The sequence below is a fragment of the Eubalaena glacialis genome, chromosome 17, assembly GCF_028564815.1.
Source record: "Eubalaena glacialis isolate mEubGla1 chromosome 17, mEubGla1.1.hap2.+ XY, whole genome shotgun sequence".
Classification (NCBI taxonomy): Eukaryota; Metazoa; Chordata; class Mammalia; order Artiodactyla; family Balaenidae; genus Eubalaena; species Eubalaena glacialis.
Window position 1 is genome coordinate 2,988,096 of NC_083732.1, and position 13,261 is coordinate 3,001,356.

Here is a 13,261-nt window from a genome sequence, read left to right on the forward strand (position 1 = left end):
AGGCTCTTTGCCACTGGTTCTGAGTCACAATTTCTAATAGATCACACTCTTGAAATAATCAATACTCACCAGTAAAAATTACTAATAACTCCCTAAGAGGATTAAGTACTTTTACTGAAATATATCGTAATTTATTCCCTCTCTTGTTAGTATATTTGACTCTGGGGGGTAATGTGCTCATTACAGGGAAGATAAGCAAGTGCTAACCAGGAGGATGGAGGCCACGCAATGACAACAGCTCACATCCACCGTGGAGACCGTGCCAGCTTCGTTCCAAGCCCTTTACAGCTGATGACGGCTTTAGTCCTCACAGCCACCTATGAGATGTTAATACTACGACCATCCCCATCTGCATCATATAGATGGAGAGACTGAATCCTGGAGGAGGTCACTGGTCCAGGGTCAGAGCTCGAGAACGGCAGAGTCAGGACTTGAACTTGCAGACTTCACGCTCTCTGTGCCCAGCCGACGCCATCGTCTTCCTGTTTCTTCCTTCTACACGAATTCATCCACCGAACAGAATCATCTGAACCAAATCCGACGTCACCAGCTTCGCCGGTCAGGAGGCTCTGGCTCTGACCTGTCTGGGGAGGTGCGGAGAGCTTGCTCTGAGCTTGGCTTCCCTCTCCAGGCAGCACGTCTGCGTCTCTGCAAAATTAGCAATTAGGTCCTTGGCTTGGCTGCAAGCATTCTACATAACTGCTGAGATAACGCGCTCCAGCTTCCCCACGAGGAGAGGTGTCTGTGAGGATGCAACAGCCCCAAAAGGGCCACCGTGGACAGTAGCCAGTGGCCGGCGGCCGTCTGGGAGGCAGCGTCGGCTGGCAGTAGCACTCCTCCACGTCACCCGGGCACGGCTGGCACCACCAGGGCACACGGAGCCCTTCGCCTGGAGCTCGGCAACCCCCCGGACGGACACTAAGGCCTTTACAGAAGTAGCTTCCATTGTGCTTGTTCCTGCCCTGAAGATGCTAATGAGGTAGCATTTATTTATGGCATGATTTCCTAATTTAAGGCAATTCTTAAGAATTTTAGTCTTAAGTATACACTAATCTAAAAATTGTTCATAAACAACACAGGATGTGTAGAAACCAGACGGTCCTTGGATGCTCAGTGTCAGCCTTGCACACGCAGCCCGCTCCAGCCACGGAGGAATAAGCACAGCGCCTCTGATGCTTAACGGGAGGGTGACACGGACTCCCCCGGACCCCCTTCTGGGGGTGCTGCCGGTGGCCGTCGTGAGCCGAGCTGCAAGCCACCTCTGCTCTCCAGGCCTCTTTCGTCAGCGAGGTGGCAGCCAGCGAATTCAGTGAAACGAGCCGAGCGTGGAAGAAGAGGCCTCGGACTAAATTTCCAAAGACAGAAAGCAAATGCGACAGCCTGGGCATCGTCCCCCAGTGCACTTAACGCAGCACCGGACACCCAGGAAGGTCCGTCACTGGAGTTCAGTAGAGAGACCTGTAAATGCTGGCACTTTAAGTCTGGGGAATTCGACGCTTTTGCAAAAAGGCACGTTTCCCGAACGTCTTCAAGGGCTGTGACTTAACAACTAGTACTGGACAGATGAACCCAAGTTGGACGAGATTGCCACAGTACTGCTGAATTTATTGACACCTACTTATACTTTTTGCTCTCCAAATTCAGGCTGGGAGCTCTGAGATTTCCCACAAGCATCTGTACCCGATGCACCTAGAGAGCTCACTAACCAGGGAGCTCATGCTAAGCGCGAAGCGGAAACACACAGATCAGAAGTAGGAAAAAAGAAAGAAGGAAAATGGTAGGTGAAGGGCAGGCTTGAACCCGTATATAACAACTCATGATTATCCAAGGCTTTTAAGTCACAAACAGAAATAAAACTAAACGTTTTGATAGAACAATTTTCATGTGTCTGAAAAGTTGAAGTTCTCCTGAAAGAGAAATTAAAACCCACCAAGAAGTAGGTGGGATTTAACTATTAAGGCTGCCGGTAAATAGTCTGTGATTTAGGCCATGGAGACCCAGCGTTTTTAGTTTCAACTTTCTCTTTTGATACACTCTTTTTAAAAGGTAAAAAGTAAAACAGGTTCCGATTTGTTCAGAAAATTTCTTGGCATCTTTTGTAGTAACTGGACCCATTCATGTACTGTAACTTTCGTATTAATTTGTATTTATTTTTAGTTACATAAAATAGTAAGCCTTTATCATAACTGTAGAAATAATATTTCTTTGTGAGCTGCTGGCCATTTTATTTTGGTTATTCCATTCACCGAAGATACTTTTCCATTAGCACAGACAAGTTTACCTTTTTTTCTTTCCTTCGTAATTTCTTCTCTTAGTAAGATTAGAAAGTCTTTTCCCTTCCGGGGTGGTAACAAGTATTTAACTCCATCACTGGGCTGGTTTTTAAATGGCATCTACATTTTCTATCTTCAGTTCATCTGGATGTTATTTTGGTCAAGAAACTAGGTTGATGTTTTTTTGCAAGCGAGCCAGCTGCCTACATTTATAAAGTGTGCTGGTTTGGCTAAACGGGCCTCTTTCCTCCGCTGCTTTATAAAAGGGTTCGGGACTCAGCTCTTCCGTTGTGGTGTGTTTCAGCCTTGGGTGATGGGTTTAGCCGAGGGCAAAGAGAGCTGCTAGAGGTCTTGTTCAAGGACTGAGGTGCAAGATGCTGGCGAGGGTCACTTTGTGGGGTTCCACCCGGCGCTACCAGGCACCCAGCGGTGACCAAGGAGGCCCCTCGATGTGGGGAGGGGCTTAGAAACGCAAAATAGATCATCGCTCTCTTGTCCTTTCCCGTCATCAGATGTGGATCTGCCCTTCTCTGTTCACGCACACACCTCCTACAGGCTCTCGTCGTCCTTCCCCGTCATCAGATGTGGATCTGTCCTTCTCTGTTCACGCACACACCTCCTACAGGCTCCCTTGTTGCCCTTTCCCTGTCATCAGATGTGGATCTGCCCTTCTTTGTTCGCGCACACACCTCCTACAGGCTCTCTTGTCGTCCTTCCCCATCATCAGATGTGGATCTGCCCTTCTCTGTTCATACACACACCTCCTACAGGCTCACACTATACCACTGAATTTGATTTAACTTGAATCTCAGAATCGGACAGATCATCTGTCCTGAGCCCCGACTGTGCTGGGCATGCTAGCCACGGAGCACTGCACGCTCCGTAAAGTACCGGCGACAGGCAAAACACGGCCCTCCCCCATTGTCTTCCTTTGAACTCCCCTCTCTGACCATGTTCCTCCTGTGAGCAGACATGGACCAAGGGTTCTGCAGTCTAAAATTGCATGAGGCTGCGTACAGATGGCCAACAGGCACATGAAAAGATGCTCAACATTGCAAATCATTAGAGAAATCCAAATCAAAACTATAATGAGGTATCACCTCGTACCAGTCAGAATGGCCATCATCCGAAAGTCTACAAATAACAAATGTTGGAGAGGGTGTGGAGAAAAGGGAACCCTCCTATACTGTGGGTGGGAATGTAAATCGGTGCAGTCACTATGGAGAACAGTATGGAGGTTCCTTAAAAAGCTAAAAACAGAACTACCATATGATCCTGCAATCCCACTCCTGGTCATATATCCAGAGAAAATTCTAATTCAGAAAGATACATGCACCCCAATGTTCATTGCAGCACTATTTACAATAGCAAAGACATGGAAGCAACCTAAGTGTCCACTGGCAGATGAATGGATACAGAATATGTGGTACATATATACAATGGAATATTACTCAGCCATAAAAAAGAATGAAATAATGCCATTTGCAGCAACATGGGTGGACCTAGAGATTATCATACTAAGTGAAGCAAGCCAGACAAAGACAAATATGATATCACTTATATGTGGAATCTAAAATATGACATGAACTTATTTATGAAACAGAAATAGACTCACAGACATAGAAAACAGACTTATGGTTACCAAGGAGGTTGGGTAGGGATACATAAGGAGTTTGGGATTAGCAGATACACACTACTATATATAAAATAGATAAGCAACAAGGATTTACTGTATACCACAGGGAACTATATTCAATGCCTTACAATAACCTATAATGGAAAAGGATCTGAAAAAAATAATGTATGACTGAATCACTTTTCTATACACCAGAAACTGACACAACATTGTAAATCAACTCTACTTCAATAAAAATAAAATAAAATAAAATTGCGTCAGGCTGGATTTAGACTTGAGGTAAAGGACTTCCCCAAACTGAGAAGGAAGCAAACTTGCTCTGAGCACCTCTGCCAGGCACCGTTCTTGCCTCTCTGGGACTCACAGCCTGGAGGCTGATGAATGCGAGACAAAGACATACAAGGGCAGACAATACATTTAAAAGTCTAAGACGTCTTCCATGGAAACTGAACATCTCAGAGCAGTGGTCCAATATGCTTACTATGTTTGAAATTGGGGACCAATGGGAAGGTCGTGTCCACCGGGGACACACACTCTCCCCAGCACACCCCGTCACCCTCACGATGACTTGCATATAGTAAGTACTGAGCAAGGGTCTGAAGGACACATGGATCTCCCAGTGGAAGTGAGAGGGAGAAGGCGGAGTGAGGCTGCCTGCAGTAGGAAATGGGAAGCCAGGAAAAGGAGTTAATTGCGAGTATTTCCATTTCTCTGTAACTGTTGAACTGGTGAGTGATGGACAGAATTCGTGGTCCTGACCCTGAGCTACTCCATTAACCCCTGTGAGTTATCAGTGTCCTTATGTGTGAAAACAGAGAAAGAGATTTATTTCGAGGTTGGAAAAGATGGTGAACCTGGCTCTCTGGCTCAGCTCAATCCTTGAACTTCTAGGAAAGAAATACATTGTCAAAAAATTTGGAAAGGGACTTCCCTGGTGGCGCAGTGGTTGGGAAGTCGCCTGCCAATGCAGGGGACATGGATTCAAGCCCTGGTCCCGGAAGATCCTACATGCCGCAGAGCAGCTAAGCCCGTGCGCCACAGCTACTGAGCCTGCGCTCTAGAGCCCGCGAGCCACAACTACTGAAGCCCACGAGCCACAGATACTAAAGCCCACGTGCCTAGAGCCCATGCTCCGCAACAAGAGAAGCCACCGTGATGAGAAGCCTGCGCACCGCAACGAAGAGTAGCCCCGGCTCGCCGCAACTATAGAAAGCCTGCACGCAGCAATGCCCAACAGAGCCAAGATAAATAAATAAATAAATAAATACATTTTAAAAAAATTTGGAAAAAATCCTCTGAACAACACTAATTCAGGCAGTGTCAAGAGAAACAAAAGGGACTAATGAGCATGCTAAGACTATATAGAGGAAAGGTTTTATTTAGGGAAAAGCATAGATAGAAATAAATATAAATAAAGCTTTAGACACTTATGGGAAAATGAAGCATATAGGTGGGTCTTAATAAATTACAGATAATCACCAGAAAGATTTTTTTAAGTGTATAACTTTCACATAAGTAGAAATAAAAAGGAAGCAGAGTAAAATACTGCCAATATCAGGAAAAAGAATTAAGTCCTAAAATAACAGTATTTAAAGTAAATGTTTTCTAAAAATCCATCAATATATTTTCTACAAGAGACACATGTAAAACAAAATGCAAGAAAGGATAAAAATGAAGAGATCGAAAAAGGATGTCAGGCAAATATGGATTGAAAGAAAGCAAGGATAGCTATTAAATATAAGACAAAATATATTTTTTAAAACTAAAAGCATCATACTAAACAAAGAAGAAGGTTGTATAAAGGTTAATGGGAAAATATATCAAGAAAATGTAATAATTATGAACATAGATCTACCTAACACTATACTCTAAAAATGCATAGAACAACATATGGCAAAATAGTGAGAAGAAATACATAAATCAACCATTGCAGTTATTTTAAAAAGTTGAGGTAAAACACACATTTAGTAAAGTCTGTGAATATACCCACTTAACCCCACCCCAATGAAAAAATATATTCCTAGCACCTAAGAAGTCTCCCTCAGGGCCCTTCTACAAAATTAACTTCTGTCAGCATGGTTCATTTGCCCATTCTTGAACTTCATATAAATGGAATCATTAAGTACGAAATCTCTGTATCTGTCATTTTAATTCATTGTTATGTCTGTGACATTTCTTTATGTTTTTATGTGTACCAATAGCTCATTCTTTTCTAAATTGCTACATAATATACCACTGTGTGAATATACCACAATTTACTTATCCACTTCTTACTGAAAAGCATTTGGGTTGTTTCCAGGTTTTATCTCTATACATCATTATATGCATCTTTTGGTAAACATATGCACTTATTATTCTTGGGTAAATACCTAAGAGTGGGATTACCAAGTCAGTGCAGTGTGTAATTTCAAAAGATACTGCTGTGCTTTCAAATCTCTTCCCCCCTGCAGTGTACGAGAGTTCCAATTGTCTCACTTCTTTGTCAACACTTGGTATTGTTAGTCTTTTGAATATAAGCCAGTCAAGTGGGTGTGTAGTGGCACCTCATCGTGGTTTTGACTTGCATTTTCCTGATGATTAATGATATAAGCACTTTGTTAATAGCTTATTGGCCACTGGTTAGCCTCTTTCGTGAAGAACCCATCAAGTCTTTTGTTCACTTTTAAGTCAGCTTGTCTTTTTTTTTATCGATTTGTAGTTCTTTATATATTCTAGATACTAGTCCTTTGTCAGATGCATGTATTGCAAATATCTTCTCCCAGTCTGTGACTTGTCCTTTTACTCTAATTAAGGGGGTCTTTTGATAAATAGTAGTTCTTAGTTTCAATGAAATCCAATGTCTCAATCTTTTCTTTTAATGTTTTCTTTGGTCCTTCCCCAGAGGGAAAAAAAGGGATATTTTTCTATTTTTTTTTCTCCTAAAAGCTTTATTGTTTTACTTTTTACATTTAATTTTATGATCCATTTCAAAATACATTTTTTGTGTGTTTCAAATACATTTTGTGCATAATCTGCAGTCAAGGCCAAGGTGCATTTATTTTGCATCTGGTATCTATTATTAAGAAGACCATCCTTTCCCCACTGAATTGCAATGGTGCCTTTGTAGTAAATCAGGTGACTGTATATATGTGAGTCTATTTCTGGACTCTGTTTCTTTTCCATTTTACCCTGTGAGCAGAAACCGTAACTGGATTGTGAGGCCAGAGACAGTCATTTCCCAAGATGCTATTTTTAGGTGGAGACATGAATGCATTTGCTTTGGTAGAGTTCTTTTGATTCTTTTCCCTGACTTACTTTCCATCTCTTTATAAGGACAAAGATGGCAGAGAGCTGCAGGCCATGCACTGGCAGTGGTGATCCAGACATTTTTTACTATAAATTCTATTACATCTACTTTTTCTAATAGAAAAAATAATACAAAATTTAATATGTCCCTTAACCCAATATCCAGAAAACAAAGTGAAATTACATGAACGCCTAAGGAGCCTTTATTTTGCATTGTTCATAATTCATTTTCTATATTCCTGGTTGTATATATGGATACCTACTAGAAATATTCTACAAATGTTTTGAGATCTCAGAGAAATAACAGCTAGTGCTATAACCTGGGATTTTAACTTTTCCTTTTCCTATTTTTTATGAGTAAAAAAAATATTACATCCATTTGTCTTTAATCTTGGCATTTATTATAATTATTATAGATATTCATGCTATCTGTGTTTACACTGCAAATTATAAATTATCTTTTAATTAGAAAAGCACATTTTTAGCTCTTGCTTGTGAATGGCAACATCAGCTACAAGAAGAAATATTTGTGTATATTTTGGCTGTGATGTTTTTAAGAAATAAAATTCCACATATTCTTCATAAGATAACTAAAAAAAACCCCTCCTGATGTAAGTATTGATCACAGTTTCCCTGATGCACCCAGTGGGACTAGTTTACCAAATTCAATTCTCTACAAGTACTTGGTCACTGAACACTTAATACCTTGTGAAAATGTCTAAGTCCATCTCAGAACGCACCTGGTTCCCATAAACATAGGTTCAGCAGTAGGTGCGGCTTTAATGGTGAAATTACGGATTTCTTGTTTCCTCCTCTGCCTGCATTCACTCGGAAAGACTCCTGGAGCAGAGCAGTTCTTCCTATTATAAGAGGATCACAAGCAGGAAATAGTCAACACGCTCCTCATCGGACAAACCCTATCCTTACATGGTCTGCTTGTGCTCTTATAGTCACGTACAGGACTTGCTCCCCGAAAGGACCACAGCCACCACTCATCACTTTCTGTAACATCCAACTTCGTTATTATGGGAAACTTGAATATAGAGGCTCCCCAAACACTGAAAAAAATATACGAGAAAATATTGAGCAAAATTGTAATAAATTGATAGTCTAAATGTCAGTCATCTCCCATTTCGCAATGGCACCCTCCTAAGTAACGCTGCGAGTGAAGTAGAAGGCATTTGGCTTTGGTCCTTCTAACCCCAATCAAACTTTGAATTTCGCTGTTGCCTGAATAGCAGGATCATTTTGATGTCAGGCATTTATTTAATGGAAACTTTCTGAACTTCATTCTAACCATAAACTTTTAGCGACAAGCTCTGTAATTCTTTAACGAAATAGAAATAATATGGCAGTGAGCACTCAGCAGGCATTTTGGTATGTCAGAAGTGTTGGAATTGTCAAGATTTTTGTGAATAATCTGTGTATTTCCAATTTAAGTTTGCTTATTCTAATGGACACTGCAGAGAACACATGCAGGCACCCCTAGAACTTGAGTAAAATTAGAAAAGTTTAGAGAAAAAATGCATTAGTCATCTGGAAAAATAGTCCTAGAGGCTGTGGATGTGTGGCTTCCAACACGGGAAAGACTTCATCTATTAGTATAGATCTTCCCTGACTTACATTGGATTTACATCCTGATAAACCCAGCGTTAAGTCGAAAGTATTTCAAGTGGAAAAGGCATCAAATACACTTAACCTACTGGACATCGTAGCTCAGCCTCACCTCCCTCAGACGCGCTCAGAACACTCACATTAGCCTACAGCTGGGCAAAATCATCTCACACAGAGCCTGTTTTATACGAAAGTGCTGCCTATCTCATGCGGTTTACTGAACACTGTACTGAAAGCGAAAATCAGAACGGTTGCCAGTGCATCAGTGGATCATCCTGGAGACCTCGTGGTGACAGGAGCTGCTGCTGTCCTGCCCAGCATTCACGAGGGGATCCACCGCATCTCGCTGCCCAGGAGAAGATCAAAATCCATAAGTCGAAGTACGGTTTCTACTGAATGCATATCGTTTTCACATGGTAGTCGAAAAGTTAAAGTTGAACCATTGTGTATCCTATGTTCCCTTGGCAACTATATTACTCACCACAAATCAGCATGGTTTTGCTTTATACCAGAACCACACCCCCTGTGACATGGTCTGCCTTTATACATAATCATGGAAAAATTGTTACTACTGATTCATAAATATATATCTATGTGTCTATATATATATTTAGGAAACAGTTTTGCGTAAAGATATTTAGAAGACAGAGCAGCACTGACATACTTATGGAAGGAAAGTGATAAGTAATTCAAGGCGAATAAGAAGACAGCGTTTATGCTTCGAAAGTGGAGAAACTTTTTTGACGTTCCAGTTATATCCACAAGCCTCTACCCACTAGGAATTATCATTTAGTTCATGCTGTGAGGTTTCAGCTACCTCAGCTGAGAATACCATGATTACTGATAACAGTAAATGGCCAGTTAGTTTTTCAAGAAATCAAAACTTCATGGTTTGAAAAGCCTCTCCAATGTCTTAAGGAGTACACAGTGGTTCATATTATCACTGGTTAATATAGAAATGCTTTGGGAAGTATCAGGTACCAAAGTTGAAAGGTGGCCTCTGTCTAGTACTCTGGATCGCCGTGGAAATATCAGGATCAGAGTGATGAGAGAATTCTTGTAGAGTGTTGAATTTTTGAATGCTCTTACGTATTACATAATGATACTATTATTTGTAAGGCATCTCAAAATATTTTAAATTATGCACAATTGCTTTTAGTGCTAATTGGTAAAGAAGAGCCCTCTGGTAAGATTTCCAGAGCGTAAATGGCCATTGTCATAGTTGAAAAAGTTGCGCATTCATGCTCCCTTGTATTCTTCAATGCTACAGGCTAAATCTGAGTAACATTCGTGAAAATGTCACTTTTTTAAAAGGACCTAATTCAGTACATGGTGGCATGAAAACACAGGGAAAAGTATGCATTTTGACTAGACCATGTACAACCTGTTTTAAAAGTAGTACCACCTATATAGACAGTGACATCTCCAGAAACCATACTTCTCAAACAGGTAGGATGAAGACAGAAGCTTGTGTATGACTGTGACTGAAATTGCCGAGAATTCAGGCATCGTATATGCTTGTAAGGTTAGGCTCTACACTTCCGTAGGAATTATTAAGAACTCGTTCTTTAAGAAACCAAGTTCATGTTAGAAGCCCACGCTGGTTAAGCAGACACCCACTGGCCGAACAGAATTCCAAAGAGATTACAAGTGACACCGACGCTAGCTATTCACCGAGCGACAGTACTACTCTGACCGGTGGGGGAATTAGTTGGTGGCATTTCTAAATCAGTCTAAGAAGTATTACAGCATCAATTCAGAATCAGACTGTCAGAGAAGCATCTGTGCTATTAGGGTCCACAAAGCTGGAGAGATCCTTCTGAAGCGACATATAACGTTTGTAAAAATAGTCCCTGAAAGCCACTGAAAGTGTTGGAATTTCCTAAATTGCCATTAAACTCTAGTGACAGTGAAGATGGAGGATTCCTGCCTAGTGCCCGGCTCTCAAGGAAAAGGGTAACATCTGTTAAAGTGGTTTGACGGCCCAGCATTTTAGTGAGGCACAGACCCTGGACAGAAGTGTCCCTACGTGACACACACACACACACACACACACACGTACTGCTTTCACTACAAGGGTATGCAGAGGACTGATGGTCCATTTTGTTATGCGGAGGCTTGAGGCTTGTTTCCGCTAACACTGGAAGTGACGCTGCTACTAAGCCTCATCTATCTTAAGGTGAGAAGGAAACAATCAGTGGTGTCTGAGACACCTAAGAAGTATGTAAACCAAATAGCTTACAGCTGACAGTATGTCTCATTACCACTGTGTTAGGAATTGTTTGAATTTCCATCTTACCCTTAAAGATTATAAATTATACAAAGTGTTTTTCAAAATCGGCCAAAGATGGCTTGTTTATATTCTAAGAGTATGACTAACATAAAAGCCATCAATTAATGGACATTAATAACATTTTAAACTGCTTCCCAGTCATCACTAGTAAGTGTTTAAGTAAAAGGGTAAATTTATGAAAATTAGATTTTAAAGCAAACAGTACTGGGGACTTCCCTGGCGACCCAGTGGTTAAGACTTTGCCTTCCAATGCAGGGGGTGCGGGTTCGATCCCTGGTTGGGGAGCTAAGATCCCACATGCCTCATGGCCAAAAAACCAAAACACAAAAGAGAAGCGATACTGTAACAAATTCAATAAGGACTTTAAAAATGGTCCACATCAAAAAAAATCTTAAAAAACAAAACAAAACAGTATTCAGTTTTGTGGCTTTAGGCATCCATTAAATCACATGCTTTAAAAAATCTTCAAGGACATTTATACCTAATATTAAAGGCCAATAGCTACTCCTATACTTTGAGTTGGCTCAGTCACTCAGTATGATCAAAAGACTGCGGTAGAAGTGACATAATTTGACTTCTAAGCCTCCGACTTTGTTGCCCCCTCTTTTAGGAATACTGCAGCCCTGCAGCCGCTGTTTAGAAACCGGGGCACTTTGACAGGACACATAAGGAACCGAGGCATCCCCGGTGACCCTAACTCAGTTCCAGCCAACTGAGCGATGTCAGCCAGCCTGAAGTGAATCGACAGATGACTGCAGCCACGTAAAGCAAATGAACGATACTTTAAGCCACTGCTCACTGAATGAGCAGTTACGATATACTCGACACAGAAACTGGTACCCAAACCCAGAACACCTGGCACTGCCTGACAAGCCTGGGAGAACAGGGAACTGTCTGTCTGTGAAGGTTGGAAAAGCAGAACTGCTATTGGAAGCTGGAAAGATGGTGACTTACGTCTTTAAGTAGCAGAACAACTGGCAAAACTAGCAAATGTGTGTTTTTGGCTAAGAAACTTTCTAAGAAATGTTCAAAGTGTCCACTGGTTTCCTTCAGCTCTGTATGAGGCACGGGAAGAGGGACATGAAACAGAGAAGAAACTTTTCATTTGCAAGAAGAGTTCAGCAAAAATATAGAAGACGCAGGACCTGTAAGGTTGGGTCCACTCTCTCCAGAGCTGAAGATTCTCAAAGTAAGAAATGGTTTCTGGATCATGATCAAATCAAAACTGTAACTGCTATGCCCTTTATTAAGACTTCAGGGTTACGTCAGCACCTAGAAAATCCTCTCAGCTAGACAAAGGAGTTCTTAAGCATCTTAAGAGATTTTTCCCAGAGCACTCCACTATTCCAGAGAGGTCTGTGTGAATCACGATTTAGCTTTTAAAGGACATTTAGGGAACTCCGAACAGTTTTATAGGAAACCCACAGCATTTTTAAGGGAGTTGTACTTTGATAAACATATATGCACAAAGACATTTTAAAAATAAATAAGACCTCTCGACCCCCAACTTTGAGTAAGCAGGAAGGAGGATATAAACGATCCACTTTAGAGCACTTATGATAAATGCATAGTCTTAATTTCTAGCAAATACATATCTTTCAGTGTCTTTGTTCTCTCAGGCCAATGCCTGAAAGAAATGGAATTCATGTAAACTACTCCAACCATCGGAATAAACTGAGCCATAAACCCAGGGTTTTGGGGTTTTCCTCTCTCTCCCTCAACTGGAAGAACATTATGCTAAGTCAGGAGTGATCGATGTGATTCTCACTGAGCTCCTAATTCTGAGACATTGGCCAAGTCACTAATCACTCCAAACCTGTTTTCTTGTCTTTAAAAGGATCAATCCAATAGTGACGTCACAAAAGATGGTGGATTAGTATCCAGAGAATGTGTCCCTCCACTTAAGATGCAAAAATCCTCAACAAAATTCTAGGAACTGAATTCAACAGATTAAAAGGATTACACAAAATGACCGCCGGGTGGGGTGGGGAGGTCTATTCCAGAAATGCAAGCATGACTCAACATATGAAAATCAATGTAACACATAACATTAATAGAAGGAAGGACAAGAAAAACACATGGCCATCTCAATGAATACAGAATAAGCATTTGACAAACTTCAACACCGCTTCGTCATTAAAAACATTCAACAAACTAGAA